Source organism: Dama dama, chromosome 9 (assembly GCF_033118175.1).
Source record: "Dama dama isolate Ldn47 chromosome 9, ASM3311817v1, whole genome shotgun sequence".
NCBI lineage: Eukaryota > Metazoa > Chordata > Mammalia > Artiodactyla > Cervidae > Dama > Dama dama.
Genome location: NC_083689.1, coordinates 37,882,948 through 37,906,002, shown reverse-complemented (window position 1 = coordinate 37,906,002; position 23,055 = coordinate 37,882,948). Strand labels below are relative to the sequence as shown.

Sequence of the window (23,055 nt, the reverse complement as noted above, 5' to 3'; positions counted from 1 at the left end):
ATTAATTTTTTGAGAACATATAGATATATTTCTATATCCACATGATTTAGAGAGGATACATTTACTTATAATTTTACTATGGTTTTTATGCTTTTGTAAAACATTTTAATCACTTTTTCATAAATTGGAGCTCAAATTAACAACTGTAAAAATAAAACCTGAACTCAACTTTAAGCAATAAGTAAATGATGTACAAATGCTTAAACCCAAGATGAACGGATCAATTTATGTGCATGTAGCACATTATGAGGCTGTTAAAAAAAATACTGAAATTTCTGAAAATCTAATAATTAACCTTCTAGTCAAAAACAGTGAAGTATATATAAACAAAATTATATCTTTACTTTTTTTAATTTATTTTTAATTGGAGGATAATTATTTTACATTATTGTATTGGATTCTGCCATACAACAATGTAAATCAGCCATAAGTGTGTGTGTGTATGTGTGTATATATATATATATATATATATACACACACACATATATCTTCCTCTTGAATTTCTCCACCACTACCCCCATCCCATCCCATCCCTCTAAGTTGTCAGAGCACTGGGTGGAGCTCCCTGTATTATACAGAAACTTCCCATTAGCTATCTCTTTTACATATGGTGACGTATATGTTTCAGTGCTACTCTCAATTCATCCCACTCTTTCCTTACCCAGTATGTCCAAAGTCTGTTTTCTATGTCTGCATCTCTATTCCTGCCCTGTAAATAGGTTCATCAGTATCATTTTTCTAGATTCCACACATATATACATATATATATATGCTAATATATGAATCTGTTTTTCCCTTTCTTACTTCACTCTGTATGCTGTGCTGTGCTTAGTCACTCAGCCCTGTCTGACTCTTTGCAACCCCATGGACTATATAGCCTGCCAGACTCCTCTATCCATGGGGATTCTCCAGGCAAGAATACTGGAGTGGGTTGCCATGCCCTCCTCCAGAGGATCTTCCCAACCCAGGGACTGAACCCACTTTCCCACACTGCAGGTGGAAGACCTGGGTTCTTAACTACCTGAGCCACCAGGGAAGCCCATGAATACTGGAGTGGGTAACCTATCTCTCTTCCAGGGGATCTTTCTGAGCCAGGAATCCAACTGGCATTTCTGGCACTGCAGGCAGATTCTTTACCAGCTGAACAACCAGGGAAGCCCTCATTCTGTATAATGGGCCTTAAATTCATCCACCTCATTAGAACTGACTCAATGGTGTTCCTTTTATTGCTAAGTAATATTCCATTGTATATACACACCCCTTCTTCTTTATCTACTCATCTGTCAACAGACATCCAAGTTGCTTCCATGTCCTAGTTACTGTAAATAGTGCTGCTATGAACATTGGGGTACTTGTGTCTTTTCAGTTATGATTTCCTCAAGGTATATGCTTAGTAGTGGGATTGCTGGGTCACATGGTAGTTTTATTCCTAGTTTTTTAAGGAATCTCCACACTGTTCTCCATAGTGGCTGCATCAATTTACGTTTCTACCAACAGTGCAAGAGGGTTCCCTTTTCTCCACACTCTCTCCAGCATTAATTATTTATAGATTGTTTTACTATGGCCATTCTGATTCATGTGAGGTGATACCTCATTGTAGTTTTGATTTAAATTTATAGATGGGGAAACAGTGGCTGACTTTATTTTTCTGGGCTCCAAAATCACTGCAGATGGTGATTGCAGCCATGAAATTAAAAGATGCTTACTCCTTGGAAGGAAAGTTATGACCAACCTAGATAGCATATTAAAAAGCAGAGACAGTACTTTGCCAACAAAGGTCCATCTAGTCAACACTATGGTTTTCCCAGTGGTCACGTATGGATGTGAGAGTTGGACTATAAAGAAAGCTGAGTGCCAAAGAATTGATGCTTTTGAACTGTGGTGTTGGAGAAGACTCTTGAGAATCCCTTGGTCTGCAAGGAGATCCAAACAGTCCATCCTAAAGTAGATCAGTCCTGGGTGTTTATCGGAAGGACTGATGTTGAAGCTGAAACTCCAATACTTCGGCCACCTGATGCAAAGAGCTGACTCATTGGAAAAGACCCTGATGCTGGGAAAGATTGAGAGCAGGAGAAGAAGGGGATGACAGAGGATGAGATGGCTGGATGGCATCACCAACTCGATGGACATGAGTTTGAGTGGACTCTGGGAGTTGGTGGTGGACAGGGAGGCCTGGCGTGCTGTAGTTCATGCGGTCACAAAGTGTTGGACACGACTGAGCGACTGAACTGAACTGAATAATGAGTCATGTGTTTGTTGGCCATCTAAGTATCTTCTTTGAAGAAATGTCTGTTTAGGTCTTCCTTCCACTTTTGATTGAGTTGTTTTTCTGATATTTAGCTGCATAAGTTGCTTATATATTTTGGAGACTAATCTTTTGTCAGTTGTTTCATTTGCAATTATTTCTCCCATCCTAAGGGTTGTCTTTTCATCTTGTTTATAGTTTTCTGTGCAAAAGTTCTTAAGTTTAATTAGGTCCCACTTGTTTATTTTTGTTTTTATTTCCATTACTCTAGGAGGTGGGTAAAAAAGGATATTGCTGTGATTTATGTCAAAAAGTGTTTTTTCTACATTTTCATCTAAGATTTTTATAGTTTCTGGCCTTACTTTTAGGTCTTTTAGCCATTTTGAGTTTATTTTTGTGTTTGGTGTTAGGAAGTGTTTTAATTTCATTCTTTTACACATAGCTGTCCAGTTTTCCCAGTACCACTTATTGAAGAGGCTATCTTTTCTCCATTCTCCAAAAACATAAAATTCTTGCCTAATTTGCCAAAGACAAGGTCCCCATAGGTGCATGGGTTTATCTCTTGGAATTCTATATTGTTCCATTTTTATATATTTCTGTTTTTGTGCCAGTACCATACTGTCTTGATAACTGTAGCTTGGTAATATAATCTGAAGTCTTCCAACTCCATTTTTCTTTCTCACGATTGCTTTGGCTATTTGGGGCCTTTCGTGTTTCCATATCAATTGTGATTTTTTTGTTTGTTTGTTTTAGTTCTGTGGAAAATGCCATTGGTAATTTTATAGAGATTGCTTTGAATTTCTAGGTTGTTTGGGGTAGTACCCTCATTCATCATTTTCACAATATTGATTCTTCCAATCCAAGAACAAGATATATCTCTACATTTGTTGTGTCATCCTTCTTTCACCACTGTCTGATGGTTTTTGGTATTTAGGTCTTTTGTCTCCTTAGGTACGTTTATTCCTGGGTATTTTATTTTTTCTGTTGCAATGCTGAATGGAATTATTTCCCTAATTTCTCTTTATGATCGTTCTTGTTAGTGTATAGGAATGCCAGGGATTTCTGTATATTAATTCTGTATCTTGCAACCTTACTAAATTCATTGATTAGCTCTAGTAATTTTCCGGTGGCATCTTTAGGGCTTTGCATGTATAGTATCATGTCATCTGCAAACAATGAGAGTTTTAGTTCTTTTTTTCTCATCTGGATTCCTCTGGTTTCTTTTTCTTCTCTGACTGCTGTGACTAGGACTTCCAAAACTATACTGAATAATAATGGCAAGATTGGGCAACTTGGTTACTCCTGATCTGAGAGGAAATGCTTCCAACTTTTCACCATTGAGAATAATGTTTACTGTGGCTTGCAAAATACGGCCTTTATTATGTTGAGGTATGTTCCTTTTATGCCTATTTTCTGGAGAGTTTTTATCATAAATGGGTATTAAATTTTGTCAAAAGCTTTCTCTGCATTGAAATTATCATATGGTCTATATCTTTCAATTTGTTTATATGGTATATCACATTGATTGATTTGGGTATATTGAAGAATCCTTGCATCCCCATGATAAACTCCACTTGATCATGGTGTATGATTCTTTTAATGTGCTGTTGGATTTTGTTTACTAGTATTTTATTTCAGGATTTTTGGTCTTTAACTTTTTCTCTTTTCCAATCAGTTGACAGCCCAAGGAATATCACTAGGTATTCAAGAACTGCATGTTGACACATTTTGTTCCATACAGTAATACATATTACCAAAAAAAGTGTTCCATAGTCAAATCTCTTTGGAAACTTCTGGGCTGAACAAAGTCTATCAGGTTTCTTTCCTGAAACTGTCCAAGAGCAAAAATTTAGTTTGTGGTATTGCCTAAGCTTATTTTAGCACAAAGTCTTTCTTCCCTTTTTACTGTAGTTTCCTTTGGAACAAATTTGTTTCCTTTGGAAACAAATGCTTTATTTTGTTCCTTCAAACCCAGCTGGAGTTAAATAATTAGTGATTACAATGAATCTAAGACTTATACCTCCATGAAACAGTTCGCAACCTGGGTAGGTATGTCAACTTACTCTTTTCTGGAGTTCTCAGCTGAAAGAATAATGAAGCGCAGAAGAATTGGTGCTTTTGAACTGTGGTGTTGGAGAAGACTCTTGAGAGTCCCTTGGACTGCAAGGAGATCCAACTAGTCCATCCTAAAGGAGATCAGTCGTGGGTGTTCTTTGGAAGGACTAATGTTGAAGCTGAAACTCTAGTACTTTGGCCACCTCATGCGAAGAGCTGACTCATTTGAAAAGACCCTGCTGGGAAAGATTGAGGGCAGGAGGAGAAAGGGACGACAGAGGATGAGATGGTTGGATGGCATCACTGACTCAATGGACATGGGTTTGGGTGAACTCCAGGAGTTGGTGATGGACAGGGAGGCCTGGCATGCTGCGGTTCTTGGGGTCACAAAGAGTCAGACACAACTGAGCGACTGAACTGAAGAGCTGAAAGATACTATCCATCAGTAACTCTTAAGTTATAGTTCTGTGTGCTTCTCACATCTTTAGAATTTTGCATACTGCAGTTTTCTGAATCTTCCAGTAAAGGTATAGCTTAATTTTCTAGGCTGTCAGGTGTTTACAGAGCTCCCAAAGTAGTGAATTGCTCTGCTTTATTACATTCATCCACTTACCAGTTACTTCATCCTAGCACTGATATCACTTCAGCATCACAGAATTTTTTTTCTTCCTGTCTCCCTTCTTGGATTATTTCTTCCGCTTTATCTACTCAGATTCAATCCTTTCACAGCAAATAATGGTATAAAAAGAAAAAGAAATCAATACTTTAAAGTCAAGGTGGATTTCTTCATCGCAATGAATTCTGGTCCTGAGGAGACACACTCACATAGTGCAAAGGTGAGGTCATCCCACCTTCAAATCCTGAAAACTATTAGCTGGTGAACTTTATGAAAATTTCTTATCCTTATTGAACATCAATGTTCTCATATGTGAAATAGATATAATAATACCTAAACATAGCTCTGTGGTATAGGATATACTGAAAAAAATAACAAGTATATAATAATTGTTAATTGCCCTCGTCTGTTTCCTTGGGGCAATAAGTATTTGTGGAATTCAAACTACTTCAACCTCATTCACCTCCTCCGCCAAAAGAGAAGTTTAAACCAAATGATGTCAAAAGCCCTCAGATTTTTAGCACTCTGTAATTGTGAGCTTAAGCAATGTCCCTTTCACCTCCTCTGATCGCATCCAGCCATGTGCCATTGCACATAAGTGGGAGCTGCAGACAGGTAAACACAGCATCCTGGAGGTCATCAGAGCCATTTCCTGGGTGCTCTTCCTTGGTGTGTCATGCTGAATTGTAGCCTTCCATGGGCTTCTTTAAAAACTCCCCTTATAAACAGTCACAGAAATAGTTCACTTGAATTTCTCCTTATTTCTCCTGGGTCACAAATGCTTCCCTGAAACCCAGGGGTTTCCAGAGGTTGTATTAAGAAGTCACATATTAGAGTAATGAACTTTGATCACTAGTTCCTGTGAATACTGGTCAAAAATATTTGTGTCACTAGCCTTATAAGTAATGAATGGATCTTCCATTTCTAACCAAGGGAGTTTCAATAGTCTTCTTCAGTGGGATAAGCCTATATCATTCTCTTTTAAGAATGAAAGTTTTATGTGTAAATCACTGAAATAAAACTGACTTCATTAGAGTTGATGTGTATTTTCTTTTCTTTTGAAGTTCTTCCAATGGAATGGATAAATATAAATATAACAGTGCTTTTTTTTTTTTTTTTATTAGTTGGAGGCTAATCACTTCACATCATTTCAGTGGGTTTTGTCATACATTGATATGAATCAGCCATGGATCTACACATATTCCCCATCCCGATCCCCCCTCCCACCTCCCTCTCCACCCGATTCCTCTGGGTCCTCCCAGTGCACCAGGCTGGAGCACTTGTCTCATGCATCCCACCTGGGCTGGCGATCTGTTTCACCATAGATAGTATACATGCTGTTCTTTTGAAATATCCCACCCTCACCTTCTCCCACAGAGTTCAAAAGTCTGTTCTGTATTTCTGTGTCTCTTTTTCTGTTCTGCATATAGGGTTATCGTTACCATCTTTCTAAATTCCATATATATGTGTTAGTATGCTGTAATGTTCTTTATCTTTCTGGCTTACTTCACTCTGTATAAGGGGCTCCAGCTTCATCCATCTCATTAGGACTGGTTCAAATGAATTCTTTTTAATGGCTGAGTAATATTCCATGGTGTATATGTACCACAGCTTCCTTATCCATTCATCTGCTGATGGGCATCTAGGTTGCTTCCATGTCCTGGCTATTATAAACAGTGCTGCGATGAACATTGGGGTGCACGTGTCTCTTTCAGATCTGGTTTCCTCAGTGTGTATGCCCAGAAGTGGGATTGCTGGGTCATATGGCAGTTCTATTTCCAGTTTTTTAAGAAATCTCCACACTGTTTTCCATAGCGGCTGTACTAGTTTGCATTCCCACCAACAGTGTAAGAGGGTTCCCTTTTCTTCACACCCTCTCCAGCATTTATTGCTTGTAGACTTTTGGATAGCAGCCATCCTGACTGGCGTGTAATGGTACCTCATTGTGGTTTTGATTTGCATTTCTCTAATAATGAGTGATGTTGAGCATCTTTTCATGTGTTTGTTGGCCATCTGTATGTCTTCTTTGGAGAAATGTCTGTTTAGTTCTTTGGCCCATTTTTTGATTGGGTCATTTATTTTTCTGGAATTGAGCTTCAGGAGTTGCTTGTATATTTTTGAGATTAATCCTTTGTCTGTTTCTTCATTTGCTATTATTTTCTCCCAATCTGAGGGCTGTCTTTTCACCTTATTTATAGTTTCCTTTGCAGTACAAAAGCTTTTAAGTTTCATTAGGTCCCATTTGTTTATTTTTGCTTTTATTTCCAATATTCTGGGAGGTGGGTCATAGAGGATCTTGCTGTGACTTATGTCGGAGAGTGTTTTGCCTATGTTCTCCTCTAGGAGTTTTATAGTTTCTGGTCTTACATTTAGATATTTAATCCATTTTGAGTTTATTTTTGTGTATGGTGTTAGAAAGTGTTCTAGAACTGGAGGAATCAACCTGCCTGACTTCAGACTCTACTACAAAGCCACAGTCATCAAGACAGTATGGTACTGGCACAAAGACAGAAATATAGATCAATGGAACAGAATAGAAAGCCCAGAGATAAATCCACGAACCTATGGACACCTTATCTTTGACAAAGGAGGCAAGGATATACAATGGAAAAAAGACAACCTCTTTAACAAGTGGTGCTGGGAAAACTGGTCAACCACTAACAGTGCTTTTATTGCTACACTTTGCTCTAAAATCATTGCCCAAAATGACAACTCTTTAGTGGAAAGTAACTGCAATGTTCTCTAATAACCCATATGATAGCTATTGTCTGTTCAATGCTGCCTTGAAAATTATATGGAAAATTAAGCCAATCCAACTAGCAAAGATATATTAATATAACCATTATATGTCTGACAAACTCACTCAAGCTAAAAATAATTAGCATTAAATCAATAAATTCAGGCTATTTACATAATTGTCCCAATCTTTTAGAAGTCTGCTTTGCCACCCCCTGTTCACTTTTTTTTCCCACTAACATATTATAGCTAATTGGTTTTTAATTAACTTGCAAGTAAGCGATGCTTCTAAAAAAGATTGGAAACTACTCATTATTAATGATATCTAACATTTTTACACACCTTCCATGTTTATATTGACTTGCACCATCTCATTAGGATCTTTTGATAACCATTCCTGATTTATAAATCAAAGAAGGCAATGTTCAAAGATACTGGACCATTTGTTCAATATCTCCCAGCTAATAAAAGATAGGACTGAGATAAAAAGCCTGGGTCATCTGATTCAAATGTCTATTTTAGACACTGTCTCTCAATTAAAATGAAATGCATAGTATAAAGGTCCCTACTTCATGGAGTCCATCTCCTCAAAATTGAGTTAATTTTACAGGGTATTAATGCAATTAGGTGACCATGAGAAATCTTGCGGCCTCTTGCCCTCTAACCTCCACACTACCAAATGCACTAATTCAATATCCTCAGCTATCTTTTTGACCTCTTGTCTTTCTGTGCAAGGGCTCTTCATATGGCCAGAGTCACAGAGTATGAGGGGAAAATCTTTGCAACAGGTACCTTTTTCATACGTTTTTCTTTATGATTTTTGACATGCTTGCAGATTTCTAAGATGAGAGCAATCTCCCTACTGCAACAGTCTTTCTAATCAAAGTCTCTCCTTGTCTGTGTCTTATAAAGATTGTGACAACACTGGCACTTTTAAGACTGCAATGTGTCAGGAAAAAAGAGGGAAGCTATTTGGAAAGCTAACTCTCCCACAGAATGACTTTTAGGTTTCCAGGGTGTACACAGGACAATGGCTCAACCAGAGATGAGCACAGGCCTTTGCATATGTTGTCTGAATGGCCTACCACACAGTGCAATTTCAGCTCTGTTTAAAGTTTAGAGTGTGGCACAAATTCAAGGTTCCTCTCTATTTTTTTTTTTTTTTTTTTAGTCACTGATATGTGACAAATGATGAAATTTTCGGCATGAAATTTGCTATTGAGGTTCCCATCTTTCTTTATGATTTCTTATCAGGCCTTGCTATCCTCCAAGCCATAAATAAAAATGCAACTTTCATCTGCATTCAAACTGAGGTGGAAATATAAAAATTAAACATTTTCATTTTTTCTTGAGTATCAGTCACTCTCTGTGAGCTCGAAAACAGCAAGACAGACTTTCTGCTGCCTCTTCTCCAGAATGATTTCTTGGAAAGGCCCTAAGAAAAGACTGACTTGTTATTAACATATCTACAACACATATAATTTATAACTCTACCTACATATTCAGCATTGAAATGGGGTTCCCATGAGGCCTAAAAAAAAAAAAAAAAGGACAAAGAGGTTTCCTAACTGCAGCAGCTACAAGCCAACAGCTAATAAAATACACCTGCATACTCTCAATATATTAATAACTTGCTAATTTCCATTAGAATCTGGAGGGTCCAATCATTGAAAAATAAAGGTTCAGTAAGAACAAAGTTATAGAAATATCTATTTAGGTCTCTAGGGCCCAGATGCCAGTGCTGAGTTGGTCTTCGCAGAGCTGGGGCTGAGGGTGGCCTGAACTTCCGGAAGTCACAGGCTCCAGAGTTCAGAGCTGCGGATATGGATGTACAGTGTGTGCCCCTAGTGCCCAAGCACCCCTGCAAAGAAGTCCAGGCCTGGGAGCAGGGGACACCAAGGGTTGCGACTGGGGTCAGCAAGCCAAGATGCTCAGGTGTGACTGACACTTGTGACTTCACCCTTTGAAGCCTCGATTTTCTCATCTGTAGAATGGACATAATGGAAGGTACCTCACAGGACTGTTGAGGGGATGAAATGAGACAATGCTTGTAAATCTCTTTGCAGGAGGGAGCCCTGGAGGCAGGACCTGGCAGGCAGAGCACTCAGGACCACGGGCGGCATGAAGACCCCAGCAGAGCTGGCCATCAGCGGGATGCAGACCCTCCACGTTCAGCACCACTGCGGGGGCGGCTACCAGATCAAGGTTCGACCATCATATGTGGAGGAGACTTTGTTTGGCAGCCCGGCAGGCACCTGGCCCACACCACCAGACTTTGACCCACCCTTGAGGAAGAAGGCCAACAGAACCAGAGGAGTGGGGACAGGGGTGTCACAGGCATCGGGGGCCAACGGGAGCTGTGAGTCCACCTCCTCCAGTGGCAGCACCCCAACCCTCACACCAAGGAAGAACAAATACAGATTGACCAGCCAGACCCCTTCTTACTGTGGTCAGTCTCTGGCTCCTGACCTGAGAGCCCCAGCTGGGAGGCCAAGTGGATGGTGAGGGAAGAAGCTGCAAAGCTCCATGCCCTCTTCCGGACAACCCCAGCTATCCCTAGGGGCAGCCATTCACCCCACCCCAGGGAGACTCCAGCGCAAGCTGTTCACCCAGCTGGTCCCTCAAAGATAGAGTGCAGGGTGGTGGCCAACTCCTGGAGGCTGTCTGTGAATGGGTTAGATGCTCCGCGCCCTCTGAGGCAGGAGCATTCCCACTCCCTCACCCACCTAATGTCCCTGGCATAGGTCACCACCCGCCAGTACCCCCTGCACAGACGGGCCTCGGGATCCCAGGCCCGCCCCTTCAGGGGTCACCTTCCGGAGACCCCTGGTGACTGCCAGAGCTCCTTCAGTATTTCAGTGCCAGCTATGCCCCCCAGCCCCCAAGGCGGAGCCACCCAGAAAGCAAAGCCCCCTTGGAAGTGAGTTTCTTGGTCCTTTCTGTATATTTGCCCCTGGGGTCACAACCAGGGGCAGAATTTCAGAGGATGGGGCTGGTAGGCAGGCCTTGGGGGAGACCACCAGGCATTGATGGAGCACTGCTGAGGACAGAGAGTGAGGGTGGGCACTTTCCACGCTGATATGGATTGGAGGGTCAACCCCTGACATCCCTATCTCCAGTCCTGTCACAGCCACATGCTGTATCAGTGCCAGCCCAGAGAGTCTCCAGGAGGGTCCCCCCACCTCCTCCATCAACACTGTCTCGCCACCAAGTGTGAATAAATGGTATGATCGCCAACCCGGAGGGTTCCTCCTCCCTCCCTTCACACCAAGCTCCTGCTCAGGATAAGTTTCCAGCTGAGTCTGAAGGCCTCAGGAATTTTCCCAGGCACCATGTGTGGACCAGCGGGGAACACAAGGATCTAGGTGATATGTGGATGGATGTTTAAAAATTGTAATAGTCATGTATTTATTTTCATGTATTAAATATATCAGTAGCTCACTGAAACAAACAAAAAAGAAATATCTATTTAATACATCATAGCTGATCCAAAGGAAAAACAGACCAAAGTAAGACATGCTTTTAAATATTAATTAAAACCCAATCAATTTCCATTTAAGAAAATATTTCTTGCCTGGTCTAGACCTCACTACCACATTGTGTGTGTATGTGTGTGTATATATATACATTTATTTATATAGTGTGTGCTTATGTATGTGGATAAAGTTGTTAGATTTTCTTCTTTGGAATTTAATTTTAGTAAAAGTAATCATATCCTGCTGGGTAGTTAAATGAATCAACCTGTCTAAACTTTTTTTTTTTTTTTAAAAACAAGAACCATACCTACATTCCAGCATCTTGAAACTGTAGTAAAAATACATACCAAAAAATTAAGTTAATCCCCGATGTACTCTAAAGGTTGCTGTTAATAACACTCATCTGAACTGAAAGCTTCAAGGATTGCACATCTGTCAAAGAAAAGAGACAGACTTTGAGGAGGGGAGGCAAGGACTTCCAGCTTCAGCAGATACAAAGTACAGATGGGAAATAGATTGTTAGCAAAATAAATTATTTCCCGCCCTCCTTCAATTTTTCACAATCTGTGTGGCAAAGATTTCACTACTGACACTGTCAACATATTCTTAGCGTCTGTAGTCGTTTACTGTGACCTAGTGGGTAAAGCAGCCTTCTCCAAACAACCAAACGCCAGATTCTGCATAATGCCAGATTCTGCAAAATGCCTTCTGCTTTCCCAAGTGTACAATGGAACTAGAAAAACAAAATTGGCCCAAATGCTGCATTGATTTAACAAGGTGGTGATACAGAGAGCAAACGTTTATGAAGTCGCTTCTTATTTTCAAACTTCTGGCTCAATGTACACCAAAACAAATTCGAAACTGCTCCTCCAGGAAAACATCTCACAAATGCTATTCCTCCCTGGAGTCCCCCATGTGCACACAAACACACCCACACACATCCTTTGCCTTCTCTCTGCCCCCACCTTCCCTTTACAAACAAAGCAGTCTCATCAATTTGTTATTGTTGTTTTCCTATTCAAAGCAGAGACAAGGAAAGTAAGTCCATTCTCTAGGAGAAAAAAATAGAGTCAATGGACAAACACTTGAGAGCAGCCTGAAACCTCGGAGAGGCTTAGCCTATTTTAAAAAAAAACAAAAACAAAAAACAAGGGTCTGTGTTTTGAATACAGCCTATTTATGAGTGGACCATTCTGAGTAATATGACATGTTGGAACTTGATAGAGCGCCACAAGTATCATACCTGGAAGTTAGTGTCTCTAGACTAAACTGGAAAATGGCCTTTATGAATGTGTCCTTTGAAGAATGTTGTGCATACCAGAAATAATCCCTATAGAATGAGGCAAAATCAAAATCAGATACAAAGAAATAACCCAAAACCAGGGCCTAAAGGGAAGGTCACTTTAATCTCATGATCATAAGAAGCCCTCTGACAAAAAGGTCACCTGACATCACTCAACTGCCGATTTGGAGGACCTGTTAGAGACCATTTGGTAGCTGCTCTTGTTTTTTAATTCTGAGGAACTTCAGAGTTAAACTTTTTCAGGAATAAATAGGAAATATGTGACCACACCACCCTAGGAAGCAAGTTTCCTGTCTCAAATGTTCTGTCCTTTACTGTGCTGTGCCTCACAATCACAGGGCAGCTTGACTGGCTAGCTGTAATGTGAGCTTCCTAAGGATGGTGCCAGTGAAAATTGAATAATTCAGGATAGAACTGTGGTTTGCACAAAACAATCATGCGACCTAATTATATTGAGAAGGGTAATGATTCCAGGCAAAATGATTTCCTGAAGAAGTCAAGGATCCAAAGACATTTGAATGGTGTATACTCCTGTCCGAAAATGAAATCAACAGACTACAGGCCATGAAAATGGATCTTTCTTTCAGTTACTCCCCTTTATTTTCCTCACCCTTCCTTGATTAAGAAGACCTCTTAGGGCATCAACATGTGAGGAAAGGAGATGCAAATGCTACTCACCCAAGTGTCCTGCACAAGGTAATCTTGTGAGAAGAAGGAATTTGAGAATAACTAAAATGAAGAATACTCCACTTGCCATTAACTCAGCTGATCTGAGCAAAAGCGTGTTTCATGAATAGTCCGGTCCCTGAGAAGGGACTGGATACACATTACTGTCACTATTAACTGAGCTAGTCACATACTAGAGAGCCTTAGAAAAACAAAGACGCGCCCCCTCTGCTACGCTGCACCCAGCGGCCACATGCTGTCCCACCGCAGACAGGCTGTCACTTCCAGCGCATAAGCTGTCACGGGATGGAAAGTTATCTGAGTGCCTGACAGTCAGACAGCCTGTTTGGGGAAAGGGCACGGGGTCAGAGCCCTTGCCTAGAGGTCAAATATTTTTCTGTTGAATAACAATCCTCACTGAACTGTCAGTGTTCTGAATATATTTTCTTTAGTTCAAGTTTTCTCCATAAGTGGTGAGCCATTTCTGGAACTAAAAAGGAGATTCAGTTTCCTAAGAAGATTCTTCTTCCATCAACAATGTTTTCTTTTTCAGTGAAGAGTTGTAGATGATATTCTTGAAGGGAAGTAAAAAAGCCTGCCTGGTAACCAAGTCCCAAGATGGAATTAAGAATGCCAAAATTTGGTTGGATAGAGGAAGAAAAATATCATATCACTTATATATGTAATCTGAAAAAGAAACGATACAAATGAATTTCTTTATGAAACAGAAATAAACTCAGAGACATAGAAAACAAATTTATGGTTACCAGAGGGGAAAGGAGGGACTGGGATAAATTAGGAATTTGGGATTAACAGATATACACTACTATATTTAAAATAAATAAAAAACAGGGACCTATTGTATAGCACAGGAACTAAATTCAGTATCATGTAATAACTGATAATAGAAAAGAATCTTAAATATTTTGTAATAATATATAACAAGAATATATGTGTGTGTTGGTGCTCATTTTATGTGCTTTATTTGTATTTCTAGATCAAAGTTCAGAAAAACAACACTTTATTTTAGCCACAGAAAGATACATACTTTATGAATCACCAAAAAAGTGAGTGAAATAAGATCTACCAAATGAAATTATTCTTTTTTTATATCAACACAACTTTTAGTTTATTTTTTCAATAGATTAAGCTAAAACTGGAGAAATAAAAGTTAAAGTTTGGAAAATTTACAGAAGTATTTGATTCAAACAAACAAAAAAGTTAAATTAAATGGACTTCACTTTGTTTATTTCTTGTCCCTGAAGAAGGCACTTTCACTCTCATTAATCTGTATTTAAGAGGGAAAGGGAATATTTACCAAGATTTTAATAATACTACTGTTTACATAAATTAGAATGGGATTGGCTTGGCAATTCAGGGTTCATAGCAAAGACCCATTCCCATTATAAAAGTCAATACAATTACAGAAAATATCATTATAAACCAAGTCAACATCATTTCTCAATTTTATATATATTAATGTAATATCCCAAATAGGATCTGAACATTTTTTTTTCTCAGCCTTTGCTGTGATAGGATTATAGCATTTTGTTTGGTGTAACAATTTTTTTAATATATAGTAGGTCCAAAGCATTGTGCTAAGTACTGGGGATGAGTTTAAGTGGGTTATCCCTCCCACTGTTTGCTGGCGATCAAAAAATCTGCCTGCATAGGGCAAGGACAGACAAAAGGCAGGACAGGAAGAAAGCAGGGGAGCAAGGGGAAGGAAGTGCACTGAATATAGTATTTCCCAGCAGCAATAAGCTGTCTGGGCTGCTTTCACATTCTATATAACACGTCTATCAAGAAAGAAAGCTGATCCAGTTTGAGAGCTGCAGAACGACCAGGTGGGGTAGCCATGCTGTTAGGATAAGGCTTAGGGGCCTCTGTCCAACCCCTGGTCTATGACCCTGTCTCCAGGACAGATTTAGCATGGAGGAGAGCAGTGATTTTATTGTTCTTCCTTATGGGCCTTAAATGGACAAAAATGAATTAATTACAATCTTTGCATGGCCATCCTTTCTGCATTTATTTATCTGATTTTGTTCACAATGCCTTTAAATCCCATTCTGGGGTCAATTTGACATTTAGAAATGATAAAATTCCTAGTTTTAAATAGAATGCCTGAGAAAAATCAGTGTCCAATAAGGAGCAGTATACTAACCAGAACTAGAATAGGGTTGCCAAATTCAGTAAATAAAAATATAGGGCACCCTGCTACATAATAAACTTTTTTTAAGTATAAACATGTACCACGTAGTATTTGGTACATACTTATGTTTTAAAGGCCTTGCTTAGTTCCTCAGATGGTAAAGAATCTGCCTGCAATGCAGGAGAATGAAGCTCATTCCCCAAAACATTCACTATTTACCTGAAATTTATATGTAACTAGGTGTCCAATATTTATTCAACAATACCAATTACATCCTCAAAAAGTCCAAAACTCCTTGTAGCTCAGCTGGTAAAGAATCCGCCTGCAATGCAGGAGACCTGGGTTTGATCCCTGGGTTGGGAAGGTCCCCTGGAGAAGGGAAAGGCTACTCACTCCAGTACTCTGGCCTGGAGAATTCCATAAACTATACAGTCCATGGGGTTGCAAAGAGTCGGACACGACCACGGGACTTTCACTACTACATTACCAAAAGAGGAAGACATTATTGACCTCTCACTGCTTCCCATTGATTTTATGTATAAAACATGAAAGAATTACTTTCTATTACATTCACCTAGTTAGGTCAAATATGGCATAATTCAAGAGTATCTAAAGCACAAAAGAGAATTGGAAAATTGGCAAAGTTGAATATTTCCCATTTTTACACACTTGTCTACATAGCCAAGGTCAGGGGTGGCGACCGAGAGCACCAGGCTGCGACGGTGCAGGAGTGGCCGAGAGGAGCTACCCCATGTCCAAGGTCAGGGGCGGCGGTGGAGAGGAGCTAGCCCCTGCTCAAGGAGTGGCAGCTGGGCGGTTGCAGGAGGGCCGAGAGGAGCTACTTCACGTTCAAGGTCAGGAGGGGCAGCCCTGAGGATACCCCTCGTCCAAGGGTAAGGAGCAGCGGCTACGCTTTGTGGAGCAGCTGTGAAGAGATACCCCAAGTCCAAGGTAAGAGAAACCCAAGTAAGAGGGTAGGTGTTGCGAGAGGGCATCAGAGGGTAGACACACTAAAACCATAATCACAGAAAACTAGCCAATCTGATCACACGGACCACAGTCTTGTCTAACTAAATGAAACTAAGCCATGCCGGGTGGGGCCACTCAAGACGGTCGGGTCATGGTGGAGAGGTCTGACAGAATGTGGTCCACTGGAGAAGGGAATGGCAAACCAATTCAGTATTCTTGCCTTGAGAACCCCATGAAGAGTATGAGAAGGCAAAAAGATAGGATACTGAAAGATGAACTCCCCAGGTTGGTAGGTACCCAATATGCTACTGGAGATCAGTGGAGAAATAACTCCAGAAAGAATGAAGGGATGGAGCCAAAGCAAAAACAATACCCAGTTGTGGATGTGACTGGTGATAGAAGCAAGGTCTGATGCTGTAAAGAGTAATATTGCATAGGAACCTGAAATGTTAGGTCCATGAATCAAGGCAAATTGGAAATGGTCAAACAGGAGATGGCAAGAGTGAATGTCAACATTCTAGGAATCGGCGAACTAAAATGGACTGGAATGGGTGAATTTAACTCAGATGACCATTATATCTACTACTGTGGGCAGGAATCCCTTAGAAGAAATGGAGTAGCCATCATAGTCAACAAGAGAGTCTGAAATGCAGTACTTGGATACAATCTCAAAAACCACAGAATGATCTCTGTTCGTTTCCAAGGCAAACCATTCAATATCACGGTAATCCAAGTCTATGCCCCAATCAGTAATGCTGAAGAAGCTGAACGGTTCTATGAAGACCTACAAGACCTTATAGAACTAACACCCAAAAAGGATGTCCTTTTCATTATAGGGAACTGGAATGCAAAAGTAGGAAGTCAAGAAACACCTAGAGTAACAGGCAAATTTGGCCTTGGAGTATGGAATGAAGCAGGGCAAAGGCTAATAGACTTTTGCCAAGAGAACAAACTGGTCATAGCAAGCACCATCTTCCAACAACACAAGAGAAGACTATACACATGGGCATCACCAGATGGTGAACACCGAAATCAGATTGATTATATTCTTTGCAGCCAAAGATGGAGAAGCTCTATACAGTCAGCAAAAACAAGACCAGGAACTGACTGTGGCTCAGGTCATAAACTCCTTATTGCCAAATTCAGATTGAAATTGAAGAAAGTAGAGAAAACCACTAGACCATTAAGGTATGACCTAAATCAAATCCCTTACGATTATACAGTGGAAGTGAGAAATAGATTTAAGGAACTGGATCTGTTAGAGAGAGTGTCTGATGAACTATGGACAGAGTTTCATGACATTGTACAGGAGGCAGGGATTAAGACCATCCCCATGGAAAAAAAATGTGAAAGAGCAAAATGGCTATCTCAGGAGGCCTTACAAATAGCTGTGAAAAGAAGAGAAGTGAGAAAAAAAGCAAAGGAGAAAAGGAAAGATATTCCCATTTGAATGCAGAGTTGCAAAGAATACCAAGGAGAGATAAAAAAGCCTTCCTCAGTGATCAATGCAAAGAAATAGAGGGAAACAACAGAATGGGAAAGACTAGAGACATCTTCAAGGAAATTAGAGATACCAAGGAAACATTTCATGCAAAGATGGGTGCAATAAAGGACAGAAATGGTATGGACCTAACAGAAGCAGAAGATATTAAGAAGAGGTGGCAAGAATACACAGAAGAACTGTACAAAAAAGATCTTAATGACCCAGATAATCATGATGATGTGATCACTCACCTAGAGTCAGACATTCTAGAATGTGAAGTCAAGTGGGCCTTAGAAAGCATCACTACAAACAAAGCTGGTGGACGTGATGGAATTCCAGTTGAGCTATTTCAAATCCTGAAAGATGAGGCTACAAAAGTGCTGCACTCAATATGCCAGTAAATTTGGAAAACTCAGCAGTGGCCACGGGTCTGGAAAAGATCAGTTTTCATTCCAATCCCAAAGAATGCTCAAACTACTGCACTATTGCACTCATGTCACACGCTAGTCAAGTAATGCTCAAAATTCTCCAAGCCAGGCTTCAGCAATATGTGAACCATGAACTTTCAGATGTTCAAGCTTTTTAGAAAAGGCAGAGGAACCAGAGATCAAATTGCCAACATCTGCTGGATCATCAAAAAAGCAAGAGAGTTCCAGAGAAACATCAATTTCTGCTTCATTGATTATGCCAAAGCCTTCGACTGTGTGGATCACAATAAAGTGTGGAAAATTCCAAAAGATATGGGAATACCAGATCACCTGACCTGCCTCTTGAGAAACCTGTATGCAGGTCAGGAAGCAACGGTTAGAACTGGACATCGAACAACCAACTGGTTCCAATAGGAAAAGAAGTACATCAAGGCTGTATATTGTCACCCTGCTTATTTAACTTTTATGCAGAGTACATCATGAGAAATGCTGGGCTAGAAGAAGCACAAGTTGGGATCAATATTGCCAGGAGAAATATCAATAACATCAGATATGCAGATGACACCACCCTTATGGCAGAAAGTGAAGAGGAACTAAAAAGCCACTTCATGAAAGTGAAAGAGGAGAGTGAAAAAGTTGGCTTAAATCTCAACATTCAGAAAACTAAGATCATGGCATGTAGTCCCATCACCTCATGGCAAATAGATGGGGAAACAGTGGAAACAGTGTCAAACTTTATTTTCTTGGGCTCCAAAATCACTGCAGATGGTGACTGCAGCCATGAAATTAAAAGACGCTTACTCCTTGGAAGGAAAGTTATGACCAACCTAGATAGCATATGAAAAAGCAGAGACTTTACTTTGCCTACAAAGGTCTGTCTAGTCAAGGCTATGGTTTTTCCAGTGGTCATGTATGGATGTGAGAGCTGGACTGTGAAGAAAGCTGAGCACCGAAAAATTGATGCTTTTGAACTGTGATGTTGAAGAAGACTTTTGAGAGTCCCTTGGACTGCAAGGAGATCCAGCCAGTCCATCCTAAAGGAGATCAGTCCTGGGTGTTCACTGGAAGGACTGATGCTGAAGCTGAAACTCCAATACTTTGGCCACCTCATGAGAAGAGTTGACTCATTGGAAAAGACCCTGATGAGATGAGGATGAGATGGCTGGATGACATCACCAACTCGATGGACATGAGTTTGAGTAATCTCCGGGAGTTGGTGATGGACAGGGAGGCCTGGAGTGCTGCGATTCATGGGGTCGCAAAGAGTAGGACACGACTGAGCAACTGAACTGAACTACATAGCTAAACATTTAATTATTACAATAGTTCAAAATCAGTGCTGAAAAACTTTACCATTCTATTAATCACATCTACAGCATCTTACTTTGAGATTCAAAACATGCTGAAGTTTGGCTTGGGAAATTCGTAAGACTTTGAAATTTTCAAGATTTGCTAAATTTGAAATGGACACACACATATATGAAACAACTCCCTGGTCTATGCAGCAAAGCTTATTCAGAAGTAATTTAATCCTGTCCTCCTAAAAGTCAGATCAAATCATTGGTTCTGAGACTTGTATCCCCAAAGTCACCTTAGGGAAATAATGGAGATTAATAAATATAGATACTCTTGCTATTATGTCAGAAAAGATAAGACCTCAACAACTAAATAGAACCCCTTGCCATTTATAAGAAAGGAAAAGAGAGTAAACAAAACTCTATGAAAAGAAAAACATTTCTGTATGAGGTGGAAAGTTCTGGGGGAAAAAAATTCTTATGTACAACATTCTGATACCAAGAGACTCTTATTATGGATAACATCTCACCTCTAAGTAAGGTAGCCCCATAGCTTGCCTGATTTACTATCTAAAACAAAGCTAAAAAGGAACAAATGGCACAGTCCAGATCTCCAAATGTCAGGATGACAAATGTTATTTCTGTATTTCAGAGGACAAATCATTGATGCAGAGAATAACAAAATTTCAAAAGCACTCTGGCATGGTATCCTGAAAAGAAAATAAAGTAGAACAGTAAATCCTATCTTGAAGTAAGAGCCTGTATCACAGCACCAACCTGAGACTCAAAGTGAAGCTGGGGGACACTCAAACAGAAAGTGGAGAAAAGAATCTTTCTTTGTAGCAGCTAAATCTCAGATATGGAGTTCATGCCTTATGGTGAAGGGTAAGTTAGAGAGGTGGTGTTTTAGTTAAAATGTAGAATTTTCTAGAAAGAGGCCATTTCTTCCCCAATATAAACCACTACTTCATAGTTATGAGATTTTTAACCTCTGGAAAGACATTTAACTTCCTTTTACTTCTGTTTCTTAATCTATAAATAAGGGTGATGACAATATTCTTTATTTCATAATAAAGATGACACAGGATTAAATGAATTAATATTCATAAGGTATTTAGAATTGTATCTGCACACAGAACTCACTAAAAAGTGTTTGCCACTTTAAAAAAGTCTTAGACTTTTAAAGGAATCCCAAGAAATCAGGAGGCCAAGCTATTTACAATTAAAAAAAACAAATCTTCTTATGAGCTAACTGTGTGGTATAACATTCCACAGAGCATTCACATATACTACCTTGTTTAATTCTTTCTGCCATATATTTTTTTTAATTTGGGTATCAATCATAAAGGAAATCATCGCTAAATATTCATTGGAAAGACTGATGCTGAAGTTGAAGCTCCAATACTTTGGCCACCTCATGAGAAGAGCCAACTAATTGGAAAAGACCTTGATGCTGGGAAAGATTGAGGGCAGGAGGAGAAGGCAGCAACAGAAGATGCAATGGCTGGATGCCATCACTGACTCAATGGACATGAGTTTGAGCAAACTCAGGGAGGTGATGGAGGACAGGGAAGCCTGGCACGCTTCAGTCCATGGGGTCATGAAGAGTCAGACACAATTAGGGACTGAACAACAATGACAAACAGTTGATTTACAATGTTTCACATGTGTAGCAAAGTGATTCAGTTATATATATCTACTTTATATTAATATATAGTAGTGGGTATATGTTAATCACAGCTTCTCATTTATCCCTCCCCTCCATTTCCCCTTTGGTAACCATACGTTTGTTTTCTATGTCTGTGAGTCTATTTTGTAAATAAGTTCATTTGTATAAATTTTTTAGCCTCCAAATTAAGTTATTTAATCTTGTGATATCTGTTTTTCTCTGAGTTACTTTACTTAAGGCATGATAATCTCTACGTCCATCAATGTTGCTGCAAATAGCATTATTTCATTCTTTTTTATAGCTGAGTAATACTCCACTGAATACATGTATCCCATCTTCTTTATCCATTCATCTATGGATGGACATTTGGGTTGCTTCCATGTCTTGGCTATTGTGAATAGTCTATATATATAACTGATTTCATTTTATTAAGAAGTAAAGAAGTCTTCTCAAGATCATGTGACCAATGCATGCCCTCTATGAATAATAGCAGCAGGTTGAATGCTTTTTTTCAACTTTTATTAATCTTTGAATTCACTTTTAATTTGGTGGTTTATCCAGGTTCCATATTCTTGCTTGAGCCACTTCTTTCTCCTCTCTATTTCTCCAGACATCGCAGGAAGCAGAGTCAGGATAAGGAAGAGGAGACAAAATATAAATTCAAACATGCCAAGTTTTAGCATCTGATTTTGGCAGAGTCACAAGACCATAACCAAAGTGTTTGGGCACTTTTCTAAATTACTTTAAGCAGCGTAAATAGTTCCATCTTCTTTTCTGTCAGTCATCTTTTCACTTCCAGCATAATTACAAGGTTTTCTCCTATGAATATCAGTTTTTAAAATAATTTATGCAACTGTGTATAGCTCAAGTATGAGTTTAAGGAAAATTTTGATAAATGCAAGTACTTAATGTTAATTTATATATCCCCCAATGATTAGTGTAAATAGTTTGAGGTTCTCTGTTACATCTTAAATGATCAAATATGATAATGTCTACATGTAACTGGCTAAAAGGTCACTTCAGGACAAATAGTTTAGGCAGAGCCTAAGAAAAATGTGAGCGAGGGCCCCAACAATCCGAAGAATTTCATTATGATGAGTAAGTGAGCGAAACGTCTGGGTAACTTATTTTCATAAACATGAAGCTATCATTTGTTCACTTATAAATAATAATGAATCCCAAATATGTGCCAAGCACTATACTAAGCATGACATACTCTGTGAAAATAAATACAGACACAGCCCTACTCCACAAGAGTGTACAGTAACAGCATTAGATTTAGTCGAGGGAGGCAGGGGACATGTTTCTGTACAAGTGAGGGTTGTGCTGAGCTGTGAAAGGAGATTGTGCAAAAAAATTAAAGGAATAATATTCAAAGAACCTGTGGCAGAAGGGATGGAAAGTAGCTGGAGCAGAAGAAGCAAGTGGAAGCAGTCCTGGCCCAGGAAGTCACACTTGTGACTTCTTTTTTTAATTCCAAGAGCATTGGGGGACTTAAGCAAGAGCAGAAAGTTGGGATGGGCTAGGATGACACCGTCAGCCTTTGGAAAGTCTGTTCCAGCAACTGGAACTAGACCAGAAAGAAGGAAATTGCACTGGAGTGAGAGGTGGTGACAGCTTGGAGTAGATAATAAGTAGGTAATAAGAGGTAAAACTGATAGGAATTGGTGATGAATTGGATATAGACTTATTTGATAATGTGTATCTTGCACTAAGAGGAGGGCATGGCAACCCACTCCAGCATTATTGTGTAGAGAACCCCGGACAAAGGAACCTGGCAGGCCGCAGTTCACAGAGTCACAAAGAGTTGGACACAACTGAAGCATCTTAGCATGCACGTCTTGCACTAAAATCACTGCCTGGCACATAAAAGCACTTCATACCTACTTGTGGAGTAAATGTTGAATGAGTTTATAAAAGGAGAAAAATGAGGTGTCAAGGATGACTCCTAAGATTCTAGAT

At 39.7% G+C, this 23,055-nt stretch overlaps 1 long non-coding RNA gene and 1 pseudogene across 2 annotated transcripts in view; one reads left to right on the top strand and one right to left on the bottom strand.

Annotated features, from left to right (window-relative positions):
• The window catches only part of LOC133061324 (uncharacterized), a 53,260-nt gene that overhangs the window by 18,521 nt on the left and 11,684 nt on the right, over positions 1-23,055 (bottom strand). The window contains exons 1-2 of one of the 2 annotated variants that reach the window (XR_009693977.1): positions 12,372-12,408; positions 11,476-11,560 (exon numbers count right to left, since the gene is read on the bottom strand). This is a non-coding gene — a long non-coding RNA (uncharacterized LOC133061324). Of the gene's footprint in view, positions 1-11,475; positions 11,561-12,371; positions 12,409-23,055 lie in introns of those variants that run through there. The other variant, XR_009693976.1, reaches the window with a different exon arrangement.
• LOC133061323 (RBPJ-interacting and tubulin-associated protein 1-like) lies at positions 9,774-10,576 on the top strand (annotated as a pseudogene).